Source organism: Ovis canadensis, chromosome 14 (assembly GCF_042477335.2).
Source record: "Ovis canadensis isolate MfBH-ARS-UI-01 breed Bighorn chromosome 14, ARS-UI_OviCan_v2, whole genome shotgun sequence".
NCBI classification, from domain to species: Eukaryota; Metazoa; Chordata; class Mammalia; order Artiodactyla; family Bovidae; genus Ovis; species Ovis canadensis.
The window spans coordinates 55918293-55929426 of NC_091258.1; the positions used below are offsets into that span (position 1 = coordinate 55918293).

At 43.4% G+C, this 11134-nt stretch overlaps 1 non-coding gene across 1 annotated transcript; it reads left to right on the forward strand.

Annotated features, from left to right (window-relative positions):
• Positions 1 to 4856: 4856 nt before the first annotated feature.
• LOC138419844 (small nucleolar RNA SNORA27) lies at positions 4857 to 4983 on the forward strand. The gene has a single exon (XR_011249101.1). It is a non-coding gene; the product is annotated as a small nucleolar RNA SNORA27 (small nucleolar RNA).
• The last annotated feature ends 6151 nt before the right edge of the window (positions 4984 to 11134 follow it).

An 11134-nucleotide genomic window follows, 5' to 3' on the forward strand; every position in this document is an offset into this window, starting at 1 on the left:
AACTGCTCATTTCTGATCGGAAGTTCTATTACACATGAATTTAATTCTAAACAGTGTTACCAACAGATCCAAGTGATTTACATCTGAAGCAGTCTTCCTTCATTATCTCATACCTTGTCAGAAAGCAAAAGATGGGTTTTATGAGCTCCTATGATGAGAAATGATGAATGTCTCTAAATGGGAGTCTTTCCATACTCTAGGTATTCTGAGGTGGGGTCACATCCCTCAGGCCTGCTTCAGTGGGCACACTTGAGAACTGAGATCAAAGACAGGGTGTGCAGAGACAGGATCCCAAACTTTCCTGAAGTTGGATCTAAACAAGGTAAATGTTTCCAGCTGGGGCATTGAACATCACTTGGTACCAAACTTTTCTTCCATTTAGAGAGAGAAAGGGAGACAGGGGTTATCCACTAATAATGCCCCAAAGTGTTACACAAGCTTGAGCAATTATAGGAGAAATAACCTGGATTTTTTTTCCCTATGCATTTTTTTAACTGGAGGATAATTGCTTTACAATGTTGTGTTGGTTTCTGCCGTACAACAACGTGAATCAGCCATAAATATACATATGTCTCCTCTCTTCCACTCCCCACCCCATCCCACCCTTCTAGGCTGTCACAAAGCACTCGGTTGAGTTCCTCGTGTTATACAGCAACTTCCCACTGTCTATTTTGCATACGGTAATGTACATATTTCAATACTATTCTCTCAACTCGTCCCACCCTCTGCTTCACCCACTGTGTCCACCACTCTGTTCTCTACGTCTGCATTTCTGTTCCTGCCCTGCAAATATTTTCCCTGCATTTTTATTCGTGGAACTTACAGAAAACAATGTGTTGATAATCAATTTCATATTTTCAATTACTTTCTCACTTAATAAAGATTGTTACTGACAATTTTCCAAACCAGCATAATATGTACTCATTGAACCTTTTCAGAGACAAAATATAACAATGACAAATAATGCTTATAGAATTCTAACTATGTGCCACAAACTATTTTAAGCACACTTCATACATTTGAATTGCTTGGCCCTCACAAACAACATATGCAGCTACAGTATAATTCTCATTTTACAGATGAGGAAGTTAAGGCATAGGAAGTCTGACTTGCTCAAGAACATCCAGCTTATGTGTGGTAAGGCAGCATTTGAACCTCAGCAGGATGGTTTTTGGGCACTGGTTTATCAAACATTTTCTATAAATCTTCAGAAAGTAAATACTTCAGGCTTTGAGAGCATTGTGGTCTCTGTTGCAGCTACTAAACTCTACACCTGCCGTGCAAAAGCAGCCCCAGACAACGCATACATGAAAGCGTGTGGCCACGGTCCAATAAATTGGGGAAATAACCTGGTTTTAACCTTGGGCCAGGACAGGGGTACATGAGTAGGGGAAGTGGCCACTGATTCCCAAACAGAAGCAAATCAGTAATTTTGAAGCTCGTTAGTACTGTGAGTCATCTCAATGCTAGAGGGTAAATATGAGGCAAGCTGCGTCTCCTGCTTGCTTTGCGTTTGTCTTTGGGTTCATTCTGTCCAGGGGAGACCTGGAAGACCAGCCCAGAGATACCTGGAAGATGGGGTAAAGATGAGGTTGCTGCGTGAACTTTTCTGGAAACCTCTGCCCACACACCAGAGTCAGATGAGACATTCCTTGAAAGGCAGATTCTCTTCCCCAGTTTCCTGCAGTTAATTCCTTCCCCACCTTCAGCCCAGGGAAGAATCCTCTGACTCAAAATGGCTGCAGTGAGCCCTTTGGATTGAATGGTTCGGTTAGAAGCTGAGTCACTGGGAAGGAAAACAGAATGAAACCTTCTTGGGGCTGCCCCACAGCTAAGTGGCAACTCTAAACTTCACCCAGATCATAGTACGTGTTAAAACCCAAAAGTTAAAAAAGTGAACAAAACAAAATGCAAGCAACTCCGTGCTCTGATTTCCAAATTTTAGAAAATAGGCAAAAATAGCCTCTGAGACATCATCTTTGCATCGTCCAGAATCCTGCTGCCCTCTAGGTTTGGGGAACCCCAGAAGGCTCCTCCAAAATGACCAAGAGCAAACAGAGGGGCAGGGAAGCAAACCACGCTGCAGAACACGAACTGCCTTCCCCTCAGGGAAGGGGTCACGTCCTTGACGCAGGGCCCACGGTTACCCAGAGTCCCCTAGAAAGTCTCCCCCTCCCCCTTCCGTTCATGATATCTTTAGAATCAAGGCTACAAACTGCATGAATAGCGAGTAATTCAATTAACTCTATAGTCTGAGATGAAAAAAGGGCCATTTTGCTAGCTCGAGTGGAGCGCGAGTTTAACCCTGGTGCTCAGGAAATTCCCAGGCCAGACAGCATATTAAACCAGCTCTTCAACTTAAGAACAATTACTGTCATTTATCAGCCTGAATAGCAATAATGCACAAATCGACAGCTTTCAGGAGGCAAAAAGCTAGCTAGGTGTAATGATATGCAAAGCCACAGCACTCTACATTTTGAACTGTCTCCATCCCATCAATACATCTCCTACCACCTACAATTTATCAATACAAATGTGGTGCCCAATGAAGGCAAGACCAAGAAGATAAATATGAACGGGGTGAGGGGAAAAAAGGCTCAGGAATGTTTGAATTTTAAAATGATGAAGTACAGATCACATTCTTAAAGCATTTTACATGCAATGACCCGATAACACCAAGTTCTCTTCTAAAAGAGGAAAGAGAATAAGGGGACTTTTCTACTCCAAGGTTGCAGGTAGATGGAGCTTCTATTTCTTTTTCTGTTCCCAGATCATGTCTTTAACTGAAGAGTGTGATCATTTAGGGACCTAATGTTAAAGGGAATAGCAAGAATGCTAATCACAGTGGTGAATTTGCATAGGGCCTTTCATCTAATTCCTCTCACATCTATCATTTTAATTTCATAATATCTATAAGCAATAAAAAAATAAATATTATTAAGGCTTTTTGGAAAGAAGGGGAAACTGAGGCATGGTGGGAGTTTGAGATACCCTCCACATCACTCACTCGGGGCTAGAACCAGGTTATGAACTCCCAGCCGACCCCTGTGAAGTCACAGCCCATCTAAGAAGACCAACCTTCCCAGAAGTGATGGGCAGAGTATGAGAACCCCAGTACACAAATAGATGCGTGCCGATAGAAGTGAGAGCCAGGGAGGTGGGGCAGGGTAAAGATAAACAGATTTCAGAACCAGACAAATGGAATCCCACGGTTGCAGCCCAGTGACTGAGCCCCTGCTGTGTGTCAGGTGCTGGGGGAGGTGGGGACAAGGTCACTGCTCACCCAGGCCCTGCTTGTGGTCCCCACTGCCCCCACACCCACCACACAGTGACTCTTTTTGCTGAACAGCATCACTTAGCCTAATAGAATGAATTTATGCTGAGGGAAGCTGAGGAGGGTGGTACCCAAGGTGGAAAACATGCCTGGAAAGGTGATGGGGACCACTTCCACCCCCTCGGAGTTTTGGATGCAAATCAGGCAAACAAGGCCTGCCCAGCCCGGTGCTGGGGGAGTTCTGCGGGTCGTTTACCCCTGTAGCCACTTTGATGCTTCACCTTCCAATTATTCCACAGACCTATCTAGGCCCCCTAGTGGCTCCATCACAGGTGCTCATCATCTCAGCCCTAACATTGTGCAATGGTGTCTAACTCTGACATGCAAACTCTCAGCCTTTAGATAATATTTTTAACCAACTTAAAAGGGAAAATAGTGACTGGTAGCAAGGTTTAAGGGATTTCTAGGACTTCCCTGGCAGTTCATTGGTTAAGACTCCACACTTCCCCTGCAGGGGCCATGGGTTCTGTCCCTGGTCAGGGAACTAAGATACTGCAAGCCGCATGGCATAGCAAAAAGAAAAAGGAAAAAGAGCATTTAAAAAAAGGACTTAAGGGATTTTCTTGCTTGCTTGTTTGTTTGAAAGGTTGGGGTTTTTTATTCTGGGTGTCTTTGTTTCCTAACGTAATACCTACTTAATTTAAAATTCCATTCACAAATAAAATGATCATCTCTTATAAAACACTGAACTAATCATTTGGTGGAACCACATCTTATGTCTTAAGTTTTAGATGGGTGGGAGAAGTCTTGAGCAGTCTTATTTTCTGACATCAAATAAGAATGTGGGTGCCTTTCCCTCCCTTTATAAGAAATTACACCTTGCTCTTACTATTAAATTAGAATCTCCTCTCTTCTCTCTGAAATTTGGCTGCTTTACAATAAATACATAAATCAAAGAGGCACGGGATCCAGACGCCAATTGGCAGACGGCACTATGAAATAAGCACCGGGACATGGGCGTGCGGAAGTGTTACAACCTGTTCCAATCTGCTCCCTGTTCTCCTTCATAACAAAAGAGGAAGAGAGTCCAAACCCTCCTACACGTGCGTGCACACACACACACACACACACACACACACACACAGAGCAAAGTTTGGGAAGTTTAAATAGAGCTGAGCCTGCTGAGTAGAGCCGCCCAGCTGCTCGGGACATGGGCTTCTCACTCTTACCGCTGAGCTGCGGTATTTGCCACATCTTGCCAACAGAAGATGGTGTGAACCCGCCATGCGACTGCTGAGAAGTTTGGAAAAGTCTGGGATTTTGCCAGTATTGTTATCACCGTTGTCGCTGTTGTCTTCAGGCCAAAGAAATTTTCCCAGCACTTGAGCTTAGGTTTGTTTTTTTTTTCCTCAACAGCCATGAGAGGGTGGCCATGAGAATTATTGTTACGATTCTCGTGACAAAACCCATCCGGAGAGAATAAGGTGGGCATAACAATTAGAACACTTTTGGAGACCAGTGACAGAAAATCCAACCCAAATAGGCTTGAAATGAAAGAGATTGTATTCAGAAAATGGAATCCTCACCCCCTTTCACTTTGCCAATTGGACTTATGTCTTTATTGGTCATTCAAGTGGGGCAAAGGAAACAACCTTTTAAAACTCAGGCAAACTGGGTGTTTGTCTTGTAACCTGTCAGAGGAAACATTGTAAAAAAAAAAAAGAAAAGAAAATGGAACCCTCGTACACTGTTGGTGAAAATGTAAATTGGTATGGCCGCTATGGAGAAAAGTAATGGAGGTACCTCAAAAAACTAAAAATAGAGCTGCCGTATGAGCCAGCAAGCCCACTCCTAGGCATATATCCAGAGAAAATCATAATTCGAAAAGACACATGCACCCCAGTGCTCACTGCAGTGATATTTACAACAGCCAGGACATGGAAGCCACCTAAATGTCCATCAACAGAGAAACAAAGAAGACATGGTGCACACATACAATGAAATACTACTCAAGCATAAAAAGGACTGAAACAGTGCAATCTGCAGAGACGTGGGTAGACCTAGAGACTGTTGTACAAAATGCAGTAAGTTAGACAGAGAGAAACAAATATCATATAATATCACTTATGCATGGATTCTAGAAAAACGGTACAGATGAGCTTACGTGCAAAGCAGAAAGAAAGACACAGATGTAGAGGACAAACTTATGGGTGCTAAGCAGCGGGGAAAGGGTGAGGTGAACTGGGAGACTGGGATTGACGTAGACACTATGTGTGAAACAGATCACTAATGAGAACCTACTGTATAGCATAGGGAACTCTACTGAATGCTCTGTGGTGACCTAAGAATGGGAAGGAAATCTACAAAAGAGGGGACATGTGTATACATAGAACTGATTCACTTTACTGTACAGCAAACAGGACACTGCCAGGCAACTGTACTCCAGTAAAAATTTATAAAAAATGAAAGAGAATGCATTTGCTCACATAAGTGAAAAGTCCAAAGGGTGAGTTGGCTTTGGGCAGGAAAGAATCAGAAACCTACCACTCCCAATCTCTGCCTCTGCTTCTTGGGGTAACCTTCTTTCTCAGCTCACTGGGGCACATTGGCAGCCTAAGGCTCATGTCTACATAATACATGGGCTTATAGTTGAGTCCAAACCAAAGCTCAGAACTGAAACTGATTGGACCCGATTGACTTGGGTCCTGTGCACATGCCTGAACCAATCACTGCAGCCAGAGGGATAAAGGACACTGATTGGCTTAGAAGGGGTCACAGGCTTCACCTGGGCGAAAACTTTCCCAAACCATGTGGACTCAGAGAAGTGAAGTCAGAGCCCCACCCAGTAAAACCAGGGGAAGCGGACATTGAGAGGTAAAATGCAGCAACTGTCCGCTTCAAAGCATCATGAGATCTAATCTTTGGCTGAACCAAAAGTCTTCAGTTCCAATAACCAAGATACTATGCCCAGAGTTCATTTCACAGCTTGAGTAGAGAGTATAGCCACTTAAATTGAATGCCATGTATCTTTCAGCATCCAGACTACATATGACCACTGCATCTCCAGAGCCTGATAGGCTCACAAAAATGATTCCTAGAGGTGAGCTTTTGATCCACTAGTGCCCAGAATTTTAATAACTGCCACTCTCAATTATAAAGCTTACATCAGATGATTAAACCCCTCTAGTTAACAACTAGTGCAATGAGGTAAACTGCAGGACCAAGTTACTTGTGCTTTATATATTTTCTAAAATTTTAATTAAGATTACAAGTCAGATTAAGTAATTGCTTTCTAAAAGATAGATAAACCCAGAAAGACAGATACAATCAAGATTTTTTTAAAGAAACCGTTTAGCCTCAAATTTGATATCTTCTTTGCTTTTGTGTTCATTGAACTCTCTTTGTTGAAACACATCAGTTCAGTTCAGTCACTCAGTTGTGTCTGACTCTTTGCAACCCCATGGACCACCAGGCCTCCCTGTCCATCACCAACTCCCAGAGTTTACTCAAATTCGTGTCCATAGAGTCAGTGATGCCATCCAACCATCTCATCCTCTGTCGTCCCCTTCTCCTCCTGCCTTCAATCTTTCCCAGCATCAGGGTCTTTTCCAATGAGCCAGTTCTTCGCATCAGGTGGCCAAAGTATTGGAGTTTCAGCTACAGCATCAGTCCTTCCAATGAATATTCAGGACTGATTTCCTTTAGGATGGACTGGTTGGATCTCCTTGCAGTCCAAGGGACTCTCAAGAGTCTTCTCCAACCCCACAGTTCAAAAGCATCAATTCTTCGGTGCTCAGTTTTCTTTATAGTCCAACTCTCACATCACACAACATACGTGTGGCCAAATACACAAGTCATAAGTGTACACCTCAATTCACTAGCCCAAAGTAAACTTACATTGAAGCAACTATATTGAGATAAAGAAAGCACCAGAAGCACCTTTTGGACCCTCCGTTGTTGTTGTTGTTATTGTTTAGTCGCTAAGTTGTTTCCAACTCCTTTGCGACCACGTGGACTGCAATCCACCATGCTCCTCTGTCTATGGAATTACCCAGGCAAGACTGTTGGTGTGGTTGCCATTTCCTTCCCCAAGGGAACTTCCCTACCCAAGAATCAGATCTATATCACCTGCATTGGCAGGCAAGTTCTTCACCACTGAGCCACTAGGGAAGCCCTTTGGGCCCCCTACTGATCAATATCTCAGCATTCCACCAAAAAGAAACTACTGTCTGATCTCTAACAACATAGATAATATTTGCCTGTGTCTTGAACTTTACATAGATGGAGTCACACAGTGTATACTCCTTTGTGTCTGGATTCTTTCTTTCAAAAGAGATTCACCTTAGAGACAGACAGACCCTGTATAGTATCACTTATATGTGGAATCTAAAACATACAACAAATTAGTGAATAAAACAAAAAAGAAGCAGACTCACAGAGAACAAATTAGTGGTTCCCAGTGGGGCGAGGGAAGGGGGAAGGGCAACGCTGGAGTGGGGAATTTAAAACCGGTTATTATGGGATTATATGAAATGTGTGTGAAACTTCTGAAAATTGTAAAGCACTGTAGACTTTTTTCAATAAAATAAAAATTTTAATTAAAAAAACTCACCCAAGGTGTTACAAGTACTGTAATAGTAGTTTATCCACTTTTCTTCCTGTTTAATAATGCATTATATGAGTATTATACAGTCTATATGCAATGGACTAAATGTTTATAATCCCCCAAAATTCCTGTGTTGAAATCCTAACCCCCAAAGGGGTGGTATTAGGAAGTCGGGCCTTTGGAAGGTAATTAGGTCATGAATGACTCTCATGAATGAAGTCAGTGCCTTTATAAAAGGGACTCCAGAGAGCTTCTTTGCCTTCTCTTTCACCATGTATGGGCACAACTGGAAGCGGACAGTGTGCAGCCTGGAATAGGCGCAAACTGGAACCTGACCGTGTTCACCCTGATCTCAGACTTCCGGCCTCCAGAGAAATAAACTTTTGTTGCTTGCGAGGCCCTCAGCCTATGGCGTTTGGTTATAGAGTCTGAAGTGAGACACTCTGTGTTCAGCCTGTTCATGGTGGTCATTCTGGTTACGGTTGTGCATTCTTATGCATAGGCAGACATTTCTGTTGGGCTTATATCTAGGAGAGGAACTGTTGGAATACATATTCATGTTTAGGAGATAAAGGCAAACAGTCTTCCAAAGTGGATGCCCCAGTTTACTCTCCCAGCAGCAGTAACTCTCTCAGCAGTTCCTCTCCTCTGGACACCTTCGAGCACTCATTGTTACTGCCTTGGTCAGTTCAGCTCTGTTCCTAGTGAGTGCTAAGTCGCTTCCATTGTTTCCGACTCTTCGTGACTCTATGGACTGTAGCCCGTCAGGCTCCTCTGTCCATGGGATTCTCCAGGCAAGAATACTGGAGTGAGTTGCCATGCCCTCCTCCAGGGGAACTTCCCGACCCAGGGATCGAACCTGCAGCTCCTCCAGCTCCTCCAGCTCCTGCGTTGCAGGCGGATTCTTTGCTGCTGAGCCACCAGGGAAGCCCTTGTTCGTAACCATGACCCAACTGATGGAGACCACGTGTAGAGCCTGGGAGGCGGCCAGAGCTCAGTGTAAATCTTGGCTTCACCACTTACTGAACAATGAGGCTATCTTTGGAGAATTTCACTTAGCCTCAGATTCCTGATCTGTGAAGGGACCATAATCTTTATGTTCTTGAAAGAATCAAATTGCATTTATACACAAAAGTGCTTTGCAAACTGTAAAACGATATACCCATGTTAGAGATTAGAAAGAAGCTGTGGGTTCTTTCAGCCAATATTGCAGTCACCTGATGTTAAAAATAGAAATCTCCCAGGGACGGGGGAGCCTGGTGGGCTGCTGTCTATGGGGTCGCACAGAGGAGGACACGACTGAAGTGACTTAGCAGCAGCAGCCGCAGCAGTAGTATTAGGAGTGCAGTGGATAGTAAGTTGGAAAACCCTGGGTTAAAATATTGTCCACGGCACTTACCACATGACTTTCAAGGAGTTGCTAAATCCCCACAATCCTCGGGTTTTCCATCCATGAAATAAGAAGAGCAAGACTTCCCTGATAGTTGTTATGAGGAAAAAAAGAACATAATGTATCCCCCCAAAAAAGTGAGAGCAATCCTGGAAGAAAGAGAGAATCTAAGTGTTGATTCCAGCTCTTGGAACACAACAGGTGCTCAGAAAAATGACAACCATCATTCGTTAAAGGTTTAGAAAATATGGTAGACATCCGGCTCCATGAACCCTTTTTATTGATACTCTTATCTTTCATAATGAAGGTTGGTTTATGCAAAATTGTCAATTGATAAAATTTGGCTTTTCTGCCTCAAGAGTCGCTTTTCTCGTTTTCTGCTTGTTCCAACCGTGCAGGGGCTCAGCATACCCAGGATCTCTGCCATGCACCACTCTAAGAAAAGCGTGCTATCAGGAAAGAGTGAAATTTCAGAATTCTATATGACAGTCCCAAAATGTCAGAGCTAGAAGGGACCTGAAGGCATACAACTCATTCAATTCATTTTACAGATGGTGGAGCTGAGGCTAGAAATCCAAGGCAACACTTCTGGTTAGTGGCAGAGTCAGGGAAAAGGCCCGGCTTTCCTGACATCCCGCCCAGGGCTCACTCTCTCATAGCTTAGTATAAATGTTAATCTGTATCTCCAGTTGTAAATAAAAGAGTTGGTTCTTTATTAAGGACTTTTCAAGTATCAGAGAAAGAGTTAAATCACACCTAATCTAGTCATAAATTAAACAAGCCCTGCTAAAATTTAAAGCACCAATATAGACAAAACCCAGCAGCATTTATATTTTAAATAATCTTCTCTTTAAAAAAAAAAAAACTGGAGAACTTTTGCTTCCAGCCATGACAGATATGACTGATATGAGACTTGCCCTCCTGCCAAAAATAACTGTAAAACTAGACAAATACATGAGGCGACTGTTTTCAGACATTGTGCAACAGGCAGCGCAGAACTGTAATTTTGAGAGAAGGCATACACTTGAGGTGAACCCCATTATTTCTCTGGCTTTCTGCCGGGGAGTACCTTTCTGCCACGGCACAAGGGTGAGTGATGCAAACGGAACAGCACTTTCACTAAGCTAAGGAGACAGTGATCAGAGTTCCGGGCCACTGAAGTGCCTGAACTGTGTAGAGCAGAAGAACAGAAAAGAGGGAGCTTCACAAAGGCAGCTGCTGTAATCTAGCTGAGGGTTCACCATGGGACCTTGGCTGACGGCTGGACTGTGCGCGCACAGGGCTACAATCCAGGAAGCCGAGCAGATGTCCCCTGCCACAGAGCTGAGAGTGGTATGGTGATATGAGAAGTTGTGTACTGCTTTGGGATACTGAAGTTTCAGCCAAGCCATGATAGAGAAACTTCACTGAATACTCCAAACCTCCAGTTGAGATCTTTAAAAGGTCAGGAGTTTGGATTTAAGGAACACAATGCAAAGGGAAGTCAAGCTCCAAATTAAAATAGATCCTAGCAAGTGACACTGACTTTAGTGGACGGAAAGGATCCGCTAGTAATGAAAGTGTTAGTCACTCAATCATGTCCGACTCTTTCCAACCCCATGGACTGTATCCCACCAGGCTCCTCTGTCCATGGGATTATCACAGCAAGAATATTGGACTGGGTAGCCATTTCCTCCTCCAGGGGATCTTCCAGGGATAGAAACCGGGTCTCCTGCATTGCAGGCAGATTCTTTTCCTTCTGAGCCACCAGGGAAGCCCAAAATAATAATAGCAATCATTCAATAAAGAAACTGACCCCAGGATTTTCCACATGTTAAAATTAATAGGAAAAAGTCTTTCAAGAAACTAGTATCTGTTTAAGAAC